This window comes from Ceratotherium simum, chromosome 12 (assembly GCF_057802395.1).
Source record: "Ceratotherium simum simum isolate JZ-2026a chromosome 12, ASM5780239v1, whole genome shotgun sequence".
NCBI lineage: Eukaryota > Metazoa > Chordata > Mammalia > Perissodactyla > Rhinocerotidae > Ceratotherium > Ceratotherium simum.
In genome coordinates, this window is record NC_141911.1 from 62259599 (window position 1) to 62279827 (window position 20229).

Genomic DNA, 20229 nt, shown 5'->3' on the forward strand with positions numbered 1-20229 from the left:
ATCACCAACAAAATTGCTAGGCCAGTTAAGTTTTGATTGCAGAATATTTATTTTGGGTGACAGATGTTGCTGATGTAACAACCTAGGCGATCACAGCTTGCATTAGTACTGGGTTGAGGTTGAAAAAAAACTGAAATGGAAATCTTAATGGAAGTAAATATGCAACATCAAGATGGCATTTTTAGTATTACATTTCTGATGATATTTGTGTGGTAAGTAGGGTATGACTACATTTGCATGCTGGCAATGACTATTGGGCAGAAAGGGGTGGACATAGCCTTTTATGAAATCACATTCTTAAGGTGGCAGTGAAGTTATGGAACCTAAGAGAGGTAAATTTCCTACATTCCAAGTACTTGTTTGGATCAAAGCAGGGCCTAGAGTGGAGACTAGTGACTAGAAATCATGTGGTTTCAGAGAGGAAGGGACTGCTTCGTGTATTTCTATGCTTATATCTATCAAAACACTTATCACCTCATAGTAAGTGTTTTCTATATTTTTGTGTCCAGTCATCCACAGATGACTGTGAGCATCTTTGCATGTAATAGATTGTCAGTAAATGTTGGATGAAAAAGTCTGCATAAGACTTAATTCCCCATCCCCACACTAAATGCCCACATGCCTTCTTCACATGAGAGGAAAGAGTCATTGAGATTCTTGTCTCCTAGGCAAAATCCTGCACAGTTCTATGCATAGAGGGTTTTGTGGCCCCCAAAAAAATTGCTGATGGAGATATATGTCAGGGAAGTGTCAGAGGGAGGCCACTGAGAAGGCCATGGCAATAATTCTTTCACTATAAACCCACCTTCTGTCTTTAAAAATAGCAAAAGGTAAATTTGTCCAGACCCATACAATGTATACACCAAGAGTGAACAGTAATGTAAACTATGGATCCTGGGAGATAATGATGTGTTAATATATTTAGGTCCCTGAGTTGTAATAAATATTTTACTCTGGTGGAGGAAGTAGATAATGGGGAAGGCTATGCATGTGACAGGGAGGGGTTTGTGAGCAATCTCTGTACCTTCTGCTCAATTTTGCTGTGAACCTAAAACTGCTCTAAGAAAATAAAATCTATTAAAAAAAGCAAATGTTGTTGACCAAAATGGATCTTCCATTCTTAGTTTGCAGTTCTTGAATATATGAAAATGTCACTAGAAATCCTTTTTCTTACTCATTCCAAGGTGAATCAAGGGATGACTCCTGTGAAGGAAATTAGTGAAGGAGAAAAGTCAGAGAGTCAGTTAGCTTGATTGGTTTATCTGTCCCAACAGTATCTTAGGTTTTTATGTACTAAAGGGAAGATTTAGTTTTAGCATGAATGGCTCATGTCTGAACCTAAATAAAAATTTAATCCTCATTTTTGGAGATATATTAGAAGAAAGTATGATCGGAAATATCCAGTAAACCATACTTTAATTTTAAAAGTATGTTTTTAATAGTCATTTATACTTGTCCATTTCATGGCTATATGACAGGTAGCTTTGCCAACACGTTTTATTGCTTTTCCTTGGTAGGGGGCACTCACCCATTTGTACTTGGAAATCCAAGTAGATGATTAGCAAATCATGAACAAAGAATGCAATGAGTATTTCCTCTGCCAAAGACAATTTCCTGCTCTGTGTAGTGTTTTTCATAGATACTTTCCCCTTGCTGAGACATGGGACAATGTTTGTGAACTTAGTTTGGCAGTGAACTTTTAAAAATAGGGAATGAAAATACACACACACACACTTCTGAGTGCAGATAATAGCCATAATGATGAAACCTGACTTTCACATTAAACAGGTGGGGAAGTGATGGCTGTCATGCTCCTTGGTGATTGTTCAAGCTCTAGGTCATTTCAGGTGAGCAAAATCACTGATTTGATATAACACTCCTTGCCTAATGAATGGCTAAGTCGCAAATGTCTGGCAACTCCACATCTCTCTCATTTCCTTCAGAGTGTGAAAGGAGAGGAATAATGTGTAATTTAGTAATGTGAAAAGCTGACACACCACTGTCAGATGTTTTAGCTCAGCCTCTTTTCCATAAGAAGCACAATGTTGAGTTAGTTCTAACTTCCCCGCTGGGTTACTGATTTTATGTTGCCAGACAGACGGGTGACCTCAGCTCAGTAAGCATGGTCTTCCAGTGCAGGAAGAATGGCAACTCCTAAGATTCAGATATAATTACTGTCGAACCAAATGTTTTATACACATTTCTTGTTTCCTAATGTGAGGTGCTACTGATGCAAATCCAAAGCCAAGAGTCATTTTCTGGGACCTGATTAAAAGATTTGGATTCACAATTAATCCCGGCTTCATATGCCTGTTGTTCCCTGATAATTTTTGTAATGTCAGTACAGGTCACTATCTACTGAAGAAAGCAAATCTGTTTATTACAAGTGCAGCTGATAGCAACTGTTTAATTGAGTTGAGCCAATATCGCAGCGTACCTTGGTAGCAGAGAATTGGGAAAGTGTAGTTCTCGCAAATGGACGGACAAGCCAATAACAAATATGGTATTGCAATAGTGTGTATAATTTAGTTTGCTATTTTCTTTTCCTCTTTTAGTTTAATTTCAATTACAAAAAAAGGAAAACCATTCCCTGTGCAAAATACTCTGGCTTTGCTAGCTTTGTGTGTGTGAGAGAGAGAGCGGGAGCAGCCTGTTAGCCCATTGAGCTTCTCTTGTCTACCCATTCACTTGTAAAAGCTGCTAATTCATCAGTAGAAAGTGGATACAATCTACATACCAAATAAGTTAGAGGGAAGGAAGCAGTTGATTGCAGACATCAAGTAACTTATTAGCAATGTTTTACAGAGCTTTGTTCTTTGATGGATTGTGTAGATTCATTCTTTAGTGCATTGACACTTGAGAAAGAAATTAAGTGGATTGTTGTCAAATATTTGTTTAAATAGCAATAGCATGATAGGGGCGAGTATTAGAAAAGATATGTCAGGTCAATGCCAGGTAGTTGAGGCGCAAGCTATGTATCGTCTGGTTGCTGTCAAAAGAGCAGAAATGTCAAACATTTTGCAATTTTTTTCTGGATTTCCATTCCATCTTTTCTCCCTCTCTCTAAAAGAGTGAATTTAACTAAAAGTGCTTGCTTTAGCTAACTAGAAATTCAGGAAAATCAGAAATAAATATTTTAAAACTGGTATCCAGAGGCAGAAAACATAGAATTAGCCATGAACCCCTGTTGGGGAAATACAGTTAAAAACAAGATGCCAGAACCCAGAAAAACTCTCCACCAAGGTAGAAGAGAAAGAAAGCAATTTTGTTATTGAATAAACTTTAAACCAGACTGTCATGTGCATCACAGGCAATCTGCTGAGACATTACAGGCACAAAGAAACTTCACCCTGTTATACAGCCAAGCAGCTATAAGACATTGCATACATATTCTCAAGATAAACAGTAACTAGTTCTCAAGAGGACTTGACAGCCCCATTTGTCATACATAATTCGTCCTAGATTCACCTGGTAATTAGGGTGACCATCTGTGTTAGATAATTGGTTTTATTCAAAGGAAAAATAAATGTCTCATATCTTTATGACAAGAGGAAGTTTTGGAGCTTGGAGCAAAGTGCCCACTGAGTTAGGCTCCTACATCTACAGAAACTTGGAGATAGAGACTCTATCTCCCTTGATGTTTACATTTCACAGAGGTGGTTCCCAGGTCCTTGAGACATAATAGTGAGGCACCCATTGAAAGGTACATACTCAACATCCTGTCTTTAATGTATATGGCTTTAATATTTTAAGTCTTGAGGATGTGGGGAGAGAGGCAGAATCCCCCTCTGCCCTTTCCCTTAAGGTTCTTATGGCTAGACAAATAATCAACAAGACAGGTTAGCAGGAGAAAATAACACCAAGTTGAATAACATGTATACATAGGAAAAACTCGGAAATGAGCAACTCGTCCCTCTGTCTAAGCTGCTTGCTTAAGTATTGTAGCTAAAGGCGAGAAAGGTATTGGGGGTGGGTAATGGTCTGGGACTTCAGAGGGCAAGAAGACAATTCTTTTCAGAGTCATCTATAGATAATGTGGTCAGAGAGAGAGAGAGTTTTTTGGTAAAAGGGGCTTGGTGCCCCTCCCATTGTAACATCTACCTTACATTATCATTACAGCCATCATGATAGAAGATCTGTTCCAGGAAGGAGCGACCATGTCAAATTCTTTAGGCAACAGTTAGTGGGGGAGGTCAAATGTCCCTCAGAGAAAACAATCAAGGTAAAGAGATATATTTCAGGGTGGCCAAATCTTAATCTCCCACAAGGACAAACACATTCTATGGGCCATTTCTTTTTGCATTGGGTCTAAATCAATAATTATACTATTATATAGTCAACTACATCTCTAGGCATTCAGCTTTGTTTATCTATCTATACTGGGATAGGAGAGAACTTGTCATCCCAAAGTTAATTGTGTAAGGTTAGACCTGTCCTTTGCAGCCACTATCTGAAAATGCCAGATTTCTGTTTTTCTATTAATTAGATATTTTTTCTTCTCTATATTATCCTTCCAATCAAACTAGTTAACAAAATATTTTTGCTTGAAATTTAGGACTTGAGTATGTGGATGTATATTAATTACTTTTACTTTGTTATTATAAGAAATTACTAATGAAGATGGTCCCACTTTTACTCTGCCAATAATAGTTAAATTGTGGGACTTATAAATCCAGATCCTATTTATGCTGGGAGTACAATTTAGAGTTGATTGGAAATGAGATAGTGGGGAAGCACTACTGGGAGTACAGAAAGAAAAAGAAATGCGACAAATAACATATTTGTTTTCTAGTAAAATGTGAAGTAAAGTAATTGAACTAAACCTACTTGGTAGACGTGTTACCTTGAGGAAGCTCTTAATCTCTATGAATCCCAGGTTTATTATCTGTAAAATGGGAATCACAATGCCTGTATTGTATAATGATGATGAATTGAGATAATGTATATAAGTGCTAAGAACAGAGTCTGACACGAAATGAATGGTGACTAAAATGAATGGTGACTAAGGAGGTTACTAGTATAGGGCTCCCTATCTACCTATGGCTTTGAACCCTCCCATCAACTCCAGGACCCTGCTCCATCATTTCCCCTCCTTTTGCTCAGACCAACATGTTTCCCAGTAGCGTCTTCCCTTAGGTCTTCAAATACATTTACATCTCCTCTGTCACAAAACCAATATATAAATGCTTAAGTAAAACAATATACGTTGCAACTTAATCTGACCAGTTTCAAAAAATTAAAATTATGAAAGTATAATTTGTATAATTTATGCGTAATAAAATGCACTTAAGTACAGCTTAGTTTTTGTGACAAACATATATGCCCATGTGTGTGTGTGTGTGTCACCACCACATTCAAGATTTACATTCACAAAGAGTCCCTCATGCCCAGCTGCAGTTAGTCCCCATCTCAACTCCTGCCAGAGGTAACACCAATTATCTGCTTTCTGTCTCTGTAGATTAGTCTTGCCTTTTTTGAATTTTCATACAAATGGAATCACATAATATACACTGTTTTGTGTCTGCTGTCTTTTTCTTATAATAATTTTGAGATCCATGCTGGTGTGTGTATAATTAGTCTACTCCCTTTTATGACTGAGTACTATTCCATTATATTGTTAGATCATCATTTGTTTATCCATTCAACTGTTGTTGGATATTTGGGTTGTTTCCAGGTTGGGCAAATATGAACAAAATTGCTATAAATATTCTTATACAAGTGTTTGTGTGGATGTATGTTTTTATTTCTCTTAGGTAAATATTTAGGAGTAGAAATGCTGGATCATAAGATAACATATGTTTAATTTTATAGGAATTGTCAAAATGTTTCTCCAAGTTGTCACATGAACGTTCCCTCAACGTATGAGAGTTCCAGTTTCCTTGCCAACACTGGATATTGTCAATCCTTTTAATTTGAGTCATCCTAATTGACGTGTACTGAAAACATGTTGCGTTTTTAATTTATATTTCTTTTTCAGTGTTTCTGAGATTTGAAACTTTCTGCTTTATTTTTTGCTGAGGAACAAACCAGTCATCTCTTGCCTGGTTGGAGAGTGACCTTTAACTGTCTGTAGGGGATGAGAGAGGGATCTGGGTAACCTAATTTCTCCTATGTAGACTTTAAACTGAGGCTACCCCCATTCGTGCTGTCCCCTTGCGGTTTCTGTGACTCAAATTCTGAGCCTTTCAGGAAGATTTCTGCAGCCCAGACAGCTTACTTCAACTGGTCACCCTCCTCCACAGGCATCTAGGTCTCAGTTTCCCTGACACAGTTACCCTGCATCCATCTGCTTTCTCCAAAACTTTGTTGACAGGTCTCAGCTGCAACTATCTTCTCTCTCGTTGTCTTTGTCCTTGTGAATTTATTCATTTAAAAATTTTCTTTAATTCACTGAGAGGAAGCAGAGAAAAGCACATTCAGTTTCCACATTTACATTCAGTCTCTTCCCTTTTCGCCTTTCTTTCTTCCTTCTTTCTTTACTACTCCACACAGAAGTTATCAATGACAAAGCTAATAATCTCTTTAAGCTTAATTTTAGTTGATTTAACTTGTCTCAACCAAACCTCCTGTCCTTCACCAAAGCTCCTTTTGTCATTGATATCTGTGTCCTAACTCTGCATGTTTCCTCAAATTTCTCTTTCGTTCCATTTTTGTCTCACTGGCTGGTTCCTCCTTCTCCAATGACCCTTAAATTATGTGAACAGGCCAGGAATGGGGAGACGTCAGCATATCTTTATCTCCAGTGGCTCTATGATACGAGTTGTTTCAGTACACGTCCGTGAAGATTTGGCATTGCTGCTCCTCAACAGCAGCTAATTCTCTAAGGGAAGAGAGTTATTGCTCCACACGCCTTGTTGCCTGAGCTCTGCCAGATAAAATGTAGAGGGAAGCTTCATGATAATTCTCTCTAAGGTTCTCTGATTTCTTTGATTCCAAGAAACTGTCTCGTGTACAATGTGTTGACAGCGAGAAAATTGACCATTTCAAGCAAGATCTAAACCCGGGGATAAAAAAAAAAAAGAAGGCAAAATGAGTCTTTTTTCATTTCCTTTCAGGAGAGCACAATTTAAAAATCCTAGAAAGCTAGAAAGAGAAGATCCAGTTCATGAAAATCGCAAACGATTCTGCTCAATTTTGCTGTGAACCTAAAACTGCTTCAAAAAATAAAGGTTATTAAAAAACAAACAAAATAATCTTACAGGAATGGTACTATAACTGGAAAATATGATCTAGGGAATAATGAAACTATTAGATTGCCAGTTAACTTTAAATACACCTAGTGTGTCAGAAAAAAAATTGATGATTGTCTTAAAATGCATTTTCTGAATTCTCTCTTAGAAATTTGGGAGATTTAGAGGTGCATAAAAAAAATCTAAAATAACCTCAAAACATCAATTTTGAATCTGGATTGCTTTCAATGTGTTTGTATGGTTTGATAATGTCAAAGAAATTATTATTATTTTTTTTAGTTTTTAACCATCAGTCCTTTTTGATTGGTGCACTAAGACATTGAATCCAAAGATATCCGTTAATTTGTATTTATAGCAAGCTTCTTTGACCGACACTAAGTGTAAAATGCACTTCATGTTTAACATTTCTTACCAAAGATGTCAAATGACCAAGTCATACCAAGCTATCCTCTACTTAGGAAGAAGAAATTGTTCTACAGACAATGGAGGGAGCCCAGGATGCTCAAGCGACTGGAGATGGTATATGAAAGATTTCCCCTTTAGGTAACTGAATCATAGGTGACTTCAGTCATAGGTGGCGGTGTGTAAAGTTTATTATAAATTAAATGATGGTCTCTGACTTACACTCTTTTTAAAAAGAGGGTTAAAACTACACTATGATTATTTTGATAACAATGTACTAGTCTTTAGCATGAAAGCTCTGGTTATTAGAATTTGCAATAAAAGAAAGTCCATCAATGTAGTTTTCCATATCACATAGGAGTGCCCCAGTTTCTATGTAGCTGCATTTCTATATAAGACATTCTTGTCTACAGTATATGAAACAATAATTAAAGAGGGTAATTTTATACTTTGTCTAGTAGAACTGACTTTCCTGATCAGGGATCATTTCCCGTGAGGATTTCCCTTTATGTTGTGGTTTTTCCACTTCTTATCTCCTGCAGGGAGATTATACTGCTGTCACATTTAAAGAAAATGATCTCGTTTTATCTATAAACTATTTTTTTGTAGCTAGGTATACATTTTTTGACATATAAATATATGAAGTGTTTTACGTAAATTCATCTTACAATTAGCTCTTCATAAATATCCCTCTTTTCCTAAGCATGGCATAGCTGGTGTAGCTACAGTGGCAAACTGTAGTTTATTATTATTGTTTTTAATTTTTATTTTTTATATCAAATGATTCAGTGTTTAGTGAATAGTAATGATGATGAATAAATGTTTGTTGGGATAGAAATTGCTACTGATAGGGAATGCATCTAGGAACACTGCCAGACAGACTGAAGCCCAATCTTGTTAGTAACAATGCCTATTTTCTAAGGGTAAATCAGGGGTAGGGAGGTGGGGGTAGGATGTGGTATGGAGTGTGGGGAAAAGGAGGCGATGCAAAATTCTTGCCCAGACTTCCCTTTCTATTACTATCTTGCATCTACTTTACATCCTTTCTGGGTGTTTATCAGGCTCTATTTCTATTAATTGGCTCATCCTTAACCCTTAAGTGTCCTCTCTAAAATTCTTTTAATTGCCCCTCCTGTCCCAAGATACAGGAGCTGCTAACACCTATTGCCTTCGGCCTTCATCGCCAACTAAGGCCATTACACCTGCTCAAAGTCCCCATTTTGGGCCTTCTTTAGTGTTTCTCAATTTCCTTTCTGTTTCTTTCATCTTTCTGTAGCATTTGACAATATTTACTACTCCGCTTTCAAACTCTAATTTCCCTCAGTTCTCTTCTTTCCTGCTTCTCTGCTTACTACTTTAAGGACTCCTTTTTAGTCAATGTAGGCTTTTTTTCTCTAGAAGTCATTTAAAGGTAGGTGTTTAAACAGTTAACTGTCGTTGACCCTCTTTCTTTCTTTATTATCCTATTAGGTCAAAAAACATTTCTGAAAGCCTACGTTGTATTAAACACTTTGTTATCAGAGACAAAGATGTAGCCCTGGCTTCAAAGAGTCACAATCCAGTGAGGGTGACAGACAAGGCATTAAAGCATTAGGATGTAGTGGGACACTGCAATCCAGAGCAAACTTGGGTTTGGATATCCAGGAGGGCTTTGTCTCACCTGTGTTCCAGTGGCCTCCTCCAAGAGTGACACATTGTGTTATTGTGATTTATAAGAAGAAATAGATATTTGGTCTTCATCCTGTTTCTGCCACAGAGTTCCTAAAACCCTTGGAATTTCCTGTGATGAGAGCAATAAAGGTGTCTTGTTATGTTAGTAGAGTGACTTTTGGAAAGCACCTAAGGATGGGGGCTGGTTGCCAGTAGAGCCAATCATGTGATTGGAGGGTTGAAACTCTCAGCCCTGCCCCTTGACCCCCGGGGGGCGGGCGGGGGGGGGGAGGTGGGTGCTGGAAATTGAATTCAATCACCAATGGCCAATGATTTAGTCAATCATGCCTATGCAATGAAGCCTCCATAAAATCCCAAAAGGACAGCTTCTGGAGAGCTTCCAGGTACGTGAACACGTGGAGATTTGGGGAGAGTGGCAGGCTCAGAGAGGGCGTGGAAGCTCTCTGCCCCTTCCTACATACCTTGTCCTATGCGTCTCTTCTGTCTGCCTGTTCTTGAGTTATATCCTTTTATAATAAACTAGTAATCTAATAGGTAAAATGTTTCTCTGAGTTCTGTGAGCTGCTCTAGCAAATTAATTGAACACAAGGAGGGGGTCATGGGAACCTCCCATTTATAGCTAGTCATTCAGAAGCTCAGGTGACAACCTGGACTTGCTACTGGTATCCAAAGTGGGAGGTAGGGTGGGGTACTGCAGTCTTGTAGGACTGAGCCCTTAGCTGTGGAATTTAATGCTATCTCTGGGTAAACAGTGTCAGAATTGAGTTAAATTGTAGGACACCCAGCTAGTGTCTGAGAATTGCTTGTTGTGGGAAATTCTCCACCACCATTGGAAATTGAGTGCTGAATCCTAATTGGGTGATCAGAGGTTTTAATTGGTACTAGAATCATTTTACATCTGTAACTTGTTTTGAAGCCCTGAGGAAGAGTTAGCCAGGTGAAAATTGGAGGGGAGGTGGAAGGAGGTGAATGTTCCAGGCAGAGGAAATGTCTTCCCAGGCTAAGTGTACTTGTGAAAAATTACGAAACCTTGTTGAACTATGGTGGATTAATATGATTGGAATTTAAGATAAGTCTGGGGAAGAGAAGAAAAATGAGAGTAGATTTAGAGGAAGTCAGTTTATGAAAATCTTTGTAGGATATCCTAAAATTCATGTGCCAAGTTATAACTGTTACCTTTCAACCTTATCTGAGGAACATTTCTTTCTTTTCTGTAAAAGCACACTCACCAATTTAATAACAAGAGACCCACTAATTAAATGGAATTTGATAAATTGAATGCTTTTTTGGAGGTCTGTTTCATGAAATTGTTGAACTCTCCTAATAACAACTAAGTCATTACTAATTTAATTCTTTTGATTCCCCTCATCCCACACACACATTTAGGGTAAAAAAAGAGCAATAATATCTTACACACCATTTGAGAACAAACAAAAAACAAAAGTAAAGTAAAAGGTCTTAAGTGTATATGCACAAGAATGATAAATGTGCTGTTGAGTGTAGCAGCAAAAAAGAGAAACCCTGAATGTCCACCAATAGCAGAATGCTTGAGTCAATGTGATACATCTTTTTTATGGTCTGTTATGCAACTGTTAAAAATCATAGATTAGATCTATTGATTTAGGGGGTTACCATGGTGTTTTGTTTAGTGAGAAGAGAATGAGATAGGGATGGCCTTGTTATCACCATGCCTTCCTTCCTTAAGTCTTAGGGTGACACCTTTAGGAATGACCTGTATTGTATTTCCATTTTGGTTTTGGTTGATATTTTTTTTTCCCCTGTGTTGGATCTCATTTATCTTATTAATGACAGCCTTCTCCACATCAATAACTTGTGAAGGTAATGTGTTATTTCTTCCTGATATTAGGGTTGCTAAGTTAATTTTATAAAAAGCATGGTCTTTTCACCTGAATTTTTCTGTAGTTTTTAAAGTACACATTCTTTTCATTAGATCTCATCAAATTCCCGCTACCACATTCCTATTTCTCTGGATGATATATTATTTGCATCTGCACAGATCCACATAATGCTAAAACCCTGTAGGTGCGATTATCCTGAAGCACAAATTAACATTTGCATCAGCCGGCTGCAAGAGTGCCTAGTGCAAAATGCTTTTTTAATGTTGTTGACCTGGAAGGAGTTTAATAAATATCCCTAAATGTAGACAGAGAAGAATAATTTCTGACTTAAGTACCACCTGTAAGATTATTCAGATTTCTTTCCTTTTGACTGTCTTCACTTCTTCATTACCATATGTTATGGAATGAGAAGTTAAAATTAATTCACTTTGTGTTTTTGCTGTTTGCATCTTTAAATGGCCATCATTAAACATTTTATGGAAATTTTAATCACTCAAATTAAGCAGTGATTAAAAGAGCCTGTTTTCTAAAATTGTGCATAGTATTAATGCTCTCCCTCTTTCGTCCCTCTTTCTTCCCACACTTTTGGTCGTCTTATAGCTCATGTCACCTAATCATACACTGAATAGGCCCACCGGAAAGAGCTTAAACTTAAACAGACGTTATTTTTTCATGCCTTTTAAAAGTAGATTCATGATATAAGAAGGCTTGAAATAATTTGCTGAAATATTTTAGATTGTCTACAATTTTAAGTTGCTCACCTTACCCTCCCTTTTCCTTTATACCGCATAATTAAAGTGCTCTGTCAATTGAGCTGATTATATTTTCCATTTTGTTTATTTTTTTCCTCAGAGGCTTAATTTCCTTAGCCTTGGACCTGTGGATATACTGTAATTTGCATGGTCTTTAGCCATTTCTGAGACATCTGTACCGAGACTAATCTTTGTTTTTCTTCTGGGCTCTATTTAATGAAGATTATGAAGAGGCTTGCAGTAGCACTCTCATTTCAGATTCTATTATGGTTTGTAATGGTGTTTGAGTGCCAATTTTTTCATATGGTATTTGATAATTGAGGTTTTTAGCTATTTTATAATGAGAATAGAAGTCTTTGACAACATTGTCACCTTTGAATCTAATTAATTATGGAAAGATAGAACCATTGTTAATGGATGACTCATTTTTTAGCTTAATTTAAAATCTAGAGCTTTCCTTTGCTTCCCCAAATAATTGTACTTATAGTCAGAAGCATAATAAGTAGAAAATGGATTAATTATGAAGAAAACTATAAATCTCATTTTCATCACTGTTTATATTATTAATATCACAGAAGAATCGATGAGGGAAGAGGCATATTTTCATGGCCTGGGCTAAGTTGTATATAGCCGTTACTTAGTCAAGTTTCTTTGGGATTTGTATATATTTTGTCTTAACTCCTCAGGCCAATGCTGAGTGCAGGGAGGGCAAACCAAGAAGCTCTACTCCCAAGTTATGTTACTCAGGCACCAGGGGGACCTCTTCCCTTCCAGGTTTTCTTTCGGGAAGCAATGCTTGGTTGACGTGGTGAGACAATGTGAACATGGATCCTTCTAAGGATCAAAATGGAACCTGTTAAATATCCATGTTTATAGGGTCTGTTAATATGGATTAAGCCCTTTATATATGTCAAGTTCTCGTCATGGTAGAGGAAACAGACACATAAAGAGATCATTATTATACTGTGTGGTAAATGCCATGATAGAGGCATCGGTTTAGGGTGACAGGATAGCACAAAACAAGCACAAATCAGCCTAGGAAAATCAAGGAAAGCCTCACAGAGGAGGTGAAGTCTGATTTGTCTTTAAAGTTGGTTACAAATTAGCCAGATGCAAAATTAGAGGAAGGCAGAGAGAACACACCAGCAAGGAATGGAGGCTAAAATAATAAAAAATTAGAAGAATCCCCACATTTATTTCATATTTGCTGTTATGTCAGGCACTATTTTAAGTGATGCATTAAACCATTTCATCGTCCCAACAAACATCTGAGGCAGCTATTACTGTTCCAATTCTGTGTGTGAGGAAACTAAAGCATTGAATGTTTAAGTCAGTTCCCCAAGGTTACCTAGCCAGTTAGTGACAGAGCAGAGATTCAGACCCATACCATCTGGCTCCAGAGTTCACATTTTAACCACTCTACTATAGAGCCTCTTGCTATAGTTTACTGATGGGTATAGTGAGCTATAAGTCAATTGAAATTACTGGACAAAAATCCTACTTTGGGAAATCAGAAGACACAGCTGGAGAGACTGACAGGTGGTAAGTATTGACTTTGTATGTCTTGTTAAGAAGATTAGACTAGGGCTTCTCAATTATCTATGGTGAGGGCCCAGTTTTACTTTATTCTTATTATTAAAAATTTCCAATACAATGTGGACTGATATGTTTATAAAATATAAAACCACATGCTTGGCTATCAAGGCAATGTTAAATTGCTATAAGGATTCTTAATGCTTACTCGCAATTTCTGTGCTTTCCAAATCATGAGTTGGTAGCGAGCAATTGGTGGAACAGCATTTTGGTTTTTGGTTTACATGTTTTCCTGTATACTTTGTGGTGTAATTAAGGTTTTTAACCATTCAGATGGTCAGGTGAGCATTTTAGATATTGGTGCCTCTGTGGGAACTGGACTAGAGGCTGCCAAGACTGATTACAAGGAGACCAATTATGAATCAATGACTGTAGTCCGGACAAGAGATGACTAGACCTGAACTGAGGCTGTGGATGTAGCAATGAAAAGTGAGATGGACGGTTTTGAGAAACACTTATGAAATACTGCTGGCCTGGGCCCATGAGCATGATTTCCCAACCTCAGTTCCACTGAAACAGCTCTTCATAGTTGTTTGCTCTGCTTTCCTCCTAAATTTAACTTTTTAAAGTATTAATCTGAGCAGCTACCATCTATGTACTTCTTAAATCAAAAACAATTTTCCTTCAAAATGCATTAGACATTTTGTTGAAGTGAGGCTCCCTTTAGACCCAGGGGTCACGTGGTAGGAAGACTGCTTGAGCTGAGGAAGGCAGGAGGACCTGGAAGGCTGAAAGAAAGTGAGGTGTCATTCTCTCATTGAACAGGTATTTTGTGCAGAAACTTGGGGCGATGCTCAAGTTTAGTGACTTGAGGAATGAGCCTTTAGGGGAAAGGACATGTGACCCAAGAAACTGAAGCTGAGATTCTTTAAGCAGTCCAAGAATTGAGCAATGTGTCTATCTGAACAGAGGGCCAGCAAGCAATGCAGAGCCCTGCAGTAGGTCACAGGAAGAGCCTCAGGGTGGTGGGTGGTCTCTAGCAGGGAGGGATAGGGGGCGTCTGATATCCGGTTACTATGTCAGGGTTTCAGGCTTGGGCATTGAGATTCCAAGCAAGGACTTATTTATGGTGAAAGGGCTAGGAATTCAATTCTTGTGGACTTAAGTTTGAGGTCAAGGGAAAGATCATTATCTGAATGTGACTAGCACTTCCATAAATGCTTTACACGTATAATCTCATTTCATTCTCAAAGTAAATCTACCAAGTAGATAATATCTTTATTTTGAGAAAATTGAGAGTAAGACATATTAACAAATGTGCCTAAATGTTTGTAATTACGAGATGGTGAAGCTTGTTTTTTTGCACTCCTTGCTTGCTTTTTTCCCAGGACACCATGCTCCTTCCAGCTATAATTGTCCTTCGTGTCAAGGCAGTGAGCTACTGACCTAAGAGTTTCCTTATGTGTTGAGAGCACAGAGCTCAGTACACATGACTGGGAAAAACATTGCTCGGACTTCATAAATCCCCATAGCTTTTTTCACTACAGAGCCTTTCCTAAAGGAGAAAGTCCAAGGGAAATTCTTGAAAATTTAGAAGTTTTATTCTTTTAACAAATCTTTATTGATCTTCTTTTATGTGTCAGGTATTATTTTAAACATTTAAGATACATTAGTAAGTGAAACAAGTACAAAATTGTGCAGTTCTAATGGAGAAAATATAGACAATAAAAAAATAAATGTAATGTGTAAGTAATCTAGTAGAAGGTAATAAGTTAATGGAAAAAATCAGAGTATGGAGCATCAGAATTAGAATTTTAAATAGGGTTTTTATGGTAGGCATCATTGAGCGGTTGACATTTAGAAAAACAAAGTCAGCCCTCTACTCAAAAACTATCTGCTAGTCCCATAAAGCTATGTTCAAAGTACTATGGCATTTTTTAGGAAGGCTGAATGTTTAGGGATTTGTCTTTCAGCCAATACTACCTCTGCCTATTTTAGCCCTGTTCAGTGTCAACGCTAGTAACCAGACATGTAGTCCCACCCCTGCTCTGGGGATGAATTAATGAGACAATGTCAGGTACTCTTTAGAACTCTTCCTCAATGGTAAGCAAGCTCTGAAAATAACTAGCGCTTAACTGGGCAAAATGAAGTTTTAGGAGATTGTGTGACTATTATGCTGCAGTTTTCCTAATTAAATCCATCCTGCCGGGCCTGGCCACAGGATTTCACTTCTGCTCAGTGCCCTGAAGGAGAGATGGATTTACCCAATTTACATTCTGTCACCCAAATGACACAAAGGACCACACTAGTTGAGAAGCACCTGTCACCATTTATAACCATGTTCTCTTGGTATTTGTCTTGATTCCTTTAAAAGTAAACAAACACTTTGTGAATTTAATGTTGTATATAGACTTGGAAAGATTTTTTTCCTGTGTACCATAACACTGTCAGCTGTATTTAATGAATTCTGGTGACCTTGGAGAGTATATTTTTTCCCTTTTGGCACCCATCAGGAGTAGAAAGACTCTAAGAAAATGTATGCATAAGGGGCAGTCTGAATGTAACCAAACAGACAGATGTTTCAAGAACATGGTTTTTCAGTCAAATGTGGTCTGTGATGCACAGACTATCACAGGGTGTGAAAAAAGCCAAGACTATAGAAGCCTCATTGAGCTGAAATACACGGATGCCATGGCTTGTTAACAGAGCTTAGCGGCTTATGTATCTTTCACCCCGTTACACATCTAATAAAGTAATGAAAATGTACAAGAGATAAAAAAAGTTCTGATTTGTGAAACACAAAATCTCTGCTATGAGTAAGAATTAGTTTTTGATGTTACAACTACATTTTTATACATAATTTATAGTGCAACTACCTAGCAGTTTGTAGAGAGCTAATGTACATGCATGCAAGTTTTATTTAAATGCATGTGTCTCTTCACCTGTCACCATCATTAATATATATGCACACTCTTTTTATTTATCAAGGATAAGGTTTCGTTTCTAAAGCATTTTTTTCAGTAAAATGACTGTTCTATTAATAGATCTCTACACACACACACCAAGAAAACAACCAAACACATTTAGAGAAGAGTTTTAAATAAATGGAATCTTTTTTTAACTTGCCTCATTACTGAGCCACAGCTTGTGAGAACAAAGCAATGTGTATTATTAAGCATGAAAACACTTTCCAAATGTTGGTACTATTATCAAACTCTTAAAAATAACTCAAGTGTAGCTCATGAAAATTTGTACCGTAATCTTGTGAGTAGTTATTGCATTTCCACGAATGTTACCACTGCGATAGATTTGTCGTATTAAATTAACAAAGAACAGAAAAGTTACTGCTTAATGCTTTTTCTAAAGTGGGCTGAATGAATCATAGAGATTGACTAACTTCCTGCTGTGGAGTGATCCATTATAACTATTCTGGTCAAAATCGATTTTTCTAATCATCAAAGAGTTACAAATAAAATGTTAGTTAAATATACATGAAACAAAATCCTCTTCACATCTCTTTTTTTCCTTTTATTTCTAGTATTCACAAACATGTAGGAAAACCTTAAGCAGGTAATTTATGTTTTTTTTACGAATTGCAATTTTATTGAAAGTTCTTATTGTAATCATACCACATACATAATCATCTTTTCTTCTAAATACAGGGTTTTAGAAATTGTTACAATTAGTTCCAATCTATATATTCAGATCTTAAATGAATCACAGGGGCTGCCCCAGTGGCATAGTGGTTAAGTTCACATGCTCCGCTTTGGTGGCCTGGGGTTTGCAGGTTTGGATCCTGGGCACAGACCTACATACCGCTTATCAAGCCATGCTGTGGCAGGCGTCCCACATATAAAGTAGAGGAAGGTGGCACAGATGTTAGCCCAGGGCCAATGTTCCTCAGCAAAGAGAGGAGGACTGGCAACAGATGTTAGCTCAGAGCTCATCTTCCTCACCAAAAAAAAAAAAAAAAAAAAACCCCAAAATTAAAAAGAAGAATCACAGATCTGTGTTAAAAATATTTTGTTTGAAGCCTTTCACTTTCTTAACTACTATCCACCCACATATTTTTTTTTAGATACTACTATAAATTTCATGGTAGACTGTGATTACTTCAGTACTATATATATTTAAAATTTTAGAAAGGAATATTTTTATGAACTTGTTATTTTTCATGATTATGAACATAATGCATGGTCACTGGAAAATAAAAACAAAACGAAACTATAAAATAGAAAGAAGTATTGGAGTGATGTCACATTAGGCATAGTAGTTGTTCCCTTTGTCTCTCCCCTGTAAGTTACAACCAGTCAGACATCCATCGACCAGCAAAGAACTCCCTGCACAGCACACCAGAACACCTGAGTGATCCGTGCATCTATACATCTGAAGGTGGGTGGACTGGACCGCCGGGGGAGCAGTGGAACTAGGGGAGTAGCCCCCCCACCAGTGGTGGTGATCCAAAACACAGATCCTCACACCGGTGTGCATGCTGTGACCACAGGCTACAAGGGCAAACACGGCACTCTTGGCTTGGCCTCTGCCTCCGCCCGCCACAGTGGTGGCAGGTGGCGCATACATCTTGAGGATTCAGGACACAGAACAGAGCTGGTGACTCAGCCCCCTCCCCTGGAAGTGGCACCAATCTTTCCAGGAGTGGGGACAGCATCCAAAACATGAATTTCCCTGGTGGGTGTGGGATGTCCTGACTTGAGGTTTTGGAGCACACCTGCGCATACCAGTTACCAGAGGCTACAAGATCAGCAACAATACTTGCAGCTTAGTCCCTGCCCCTCCCCCAGCAGTGGCAGGTGGCACCTGCTATCTGAGATTTCAGGAATCACAGCAGAACCCATGACCCAGCTTCTAGTGTTGGCACCCCTGGCACCAGCTCTACCCGCAGCAGGGGCTACATAAAAGAACCGAGGCCCCTGGCAACAATGCTGCCAGCAGCCCAAGGTAACCCAGGAACAGCAGCACAGGTGGTACATGAGGCAGCAGCACCTGAGACCATGGAGAGCCTATGGAGAGTCAGTGAGGGAACACAAGACCCAAGTGACCCCAGAAGCAGCAGAAGTGCTTATAGCCTGGTGACCCCAGTGGCAACACCTGAGACTGCAGTGACATCATAAGCAGCAAGGCACCAGTAACCTCAGAGGCACAAGCAGCACACGAAGGGCATTGATGATGCCCCTAGCAGAGGCAGTGAAAGGTGGAAAGTGCAGGCTCTCAAATACAACCAGAAGTAGCTCAGAACCAAAGTAATCAAAGCTGTACCCAAATAAGAAAGGTGGTTACTATCACAAATGTGCCAGCAAAGGATCAATTCATCAAATACCATGAAGAACTGAAGTAACATGGCAGAACAGAAAGAGAATGATAACTCTCCACAAACCAAACTTGAAGTCACAGAAGACTGCAATCTAATTGACAGGGAATTCAAAATAGCTGTCACAAAGAAACTCGATGAGTTACAAGAAAACTCAGAAAGACAATTCAATGAGCTCAGGAATAAAATTAATGAACAGAAGAAGTACTTCACCAAAGAGATTGAACTCTAAAAAGCACCAAACAGAAATACTGGAGATGAAGAACACAATTAATGAGATGAAAAATAAAGTTGGAAGCATTAAAAATAGAGCAGATCATATGGAAGAGAGAATTAGTGAGCTCAAAGATAGAAATCTAGAAATGATTCAGGTGGAGGAGGAGAGACAACGAAGATTTTTAAAAAATGAAGAAATTCTATAAGAATTATTTGACTCAATTAGGAAAAGTAACATAAGGATAATATGTATCCCAGAAGGAGAAGACAGGGAGAAAGGAGCAGAGAGCTTATTCAAAGAAATAATAGCAAAGAACTTCCCAAACCTGGGGAAGGAACTGGACATGCAAGTCCGTGAAGCTCTTAGAACTCCTAATTACCTCAATACAAAAAGACATTCTCCAAGGCATGTAATATAAAACCATCAAAAGTCAATGACAAAGAAAGAATAGTAAGGGAAGCCAGAAAGAAGAAAATAACCCACAAAGAACCCCCATCAGACTTTCAGCAGATTTCTCAGCAGCAATGCTACAGGCTAGGAGAGAGTATAATGATATATTGAAAATACTAAAAGACAAAAACTATCAGCCAAGAATACTCTATCCCACAAAATTATCCTTCAAATATTATCCTTCAAAATTTTTCTGTCGAGAAATAGATTTCCCAGATAAACAAAAGCTGAGGGAGTTCATCACCACTAGACCTGCCTTACAAGAAAAGATGAAGGGAGCCCACCTACCTGAAACAAAAAAGCAAAAGTTTACAAAGCTTTGAGCAAGGTGGACAGAATCAGAAAATTGCAGCTCTATTTCAGAATAGATTAGTAAAACTCAATTGTAACATAAAGGATAAAGGGAAAAAAGGCATCAAAAATAACTATAACCACATCAATTTGGTCATAAACTCACAACACAAGAAACAATAATTTGTGACAACAAAAACATAGAAGGAGAAGAGGAAAAGGATGGAACCTGGATAGGCTAATGGAGACAAGAGGCTATTAGAAAAAGGACTGTCTCATCTATGAGGTCTTTTACACAACCCTCATAGAAGGAGCCATTAATCAAATAAAATGTCTATCACCTAGGAATAACCATTCTTAAAGTTTTTATATATACATCTGGACTTTTCTAATACACCTCTATATGTTAGATATATATATTGATATTGATATAATTCTATTATTTATTCACATATATTCAATGACATGTATTTATTCTATATGTATTCACATGTAAACATATGTACCTATATACTACGAAAAGGATTCATAGTAT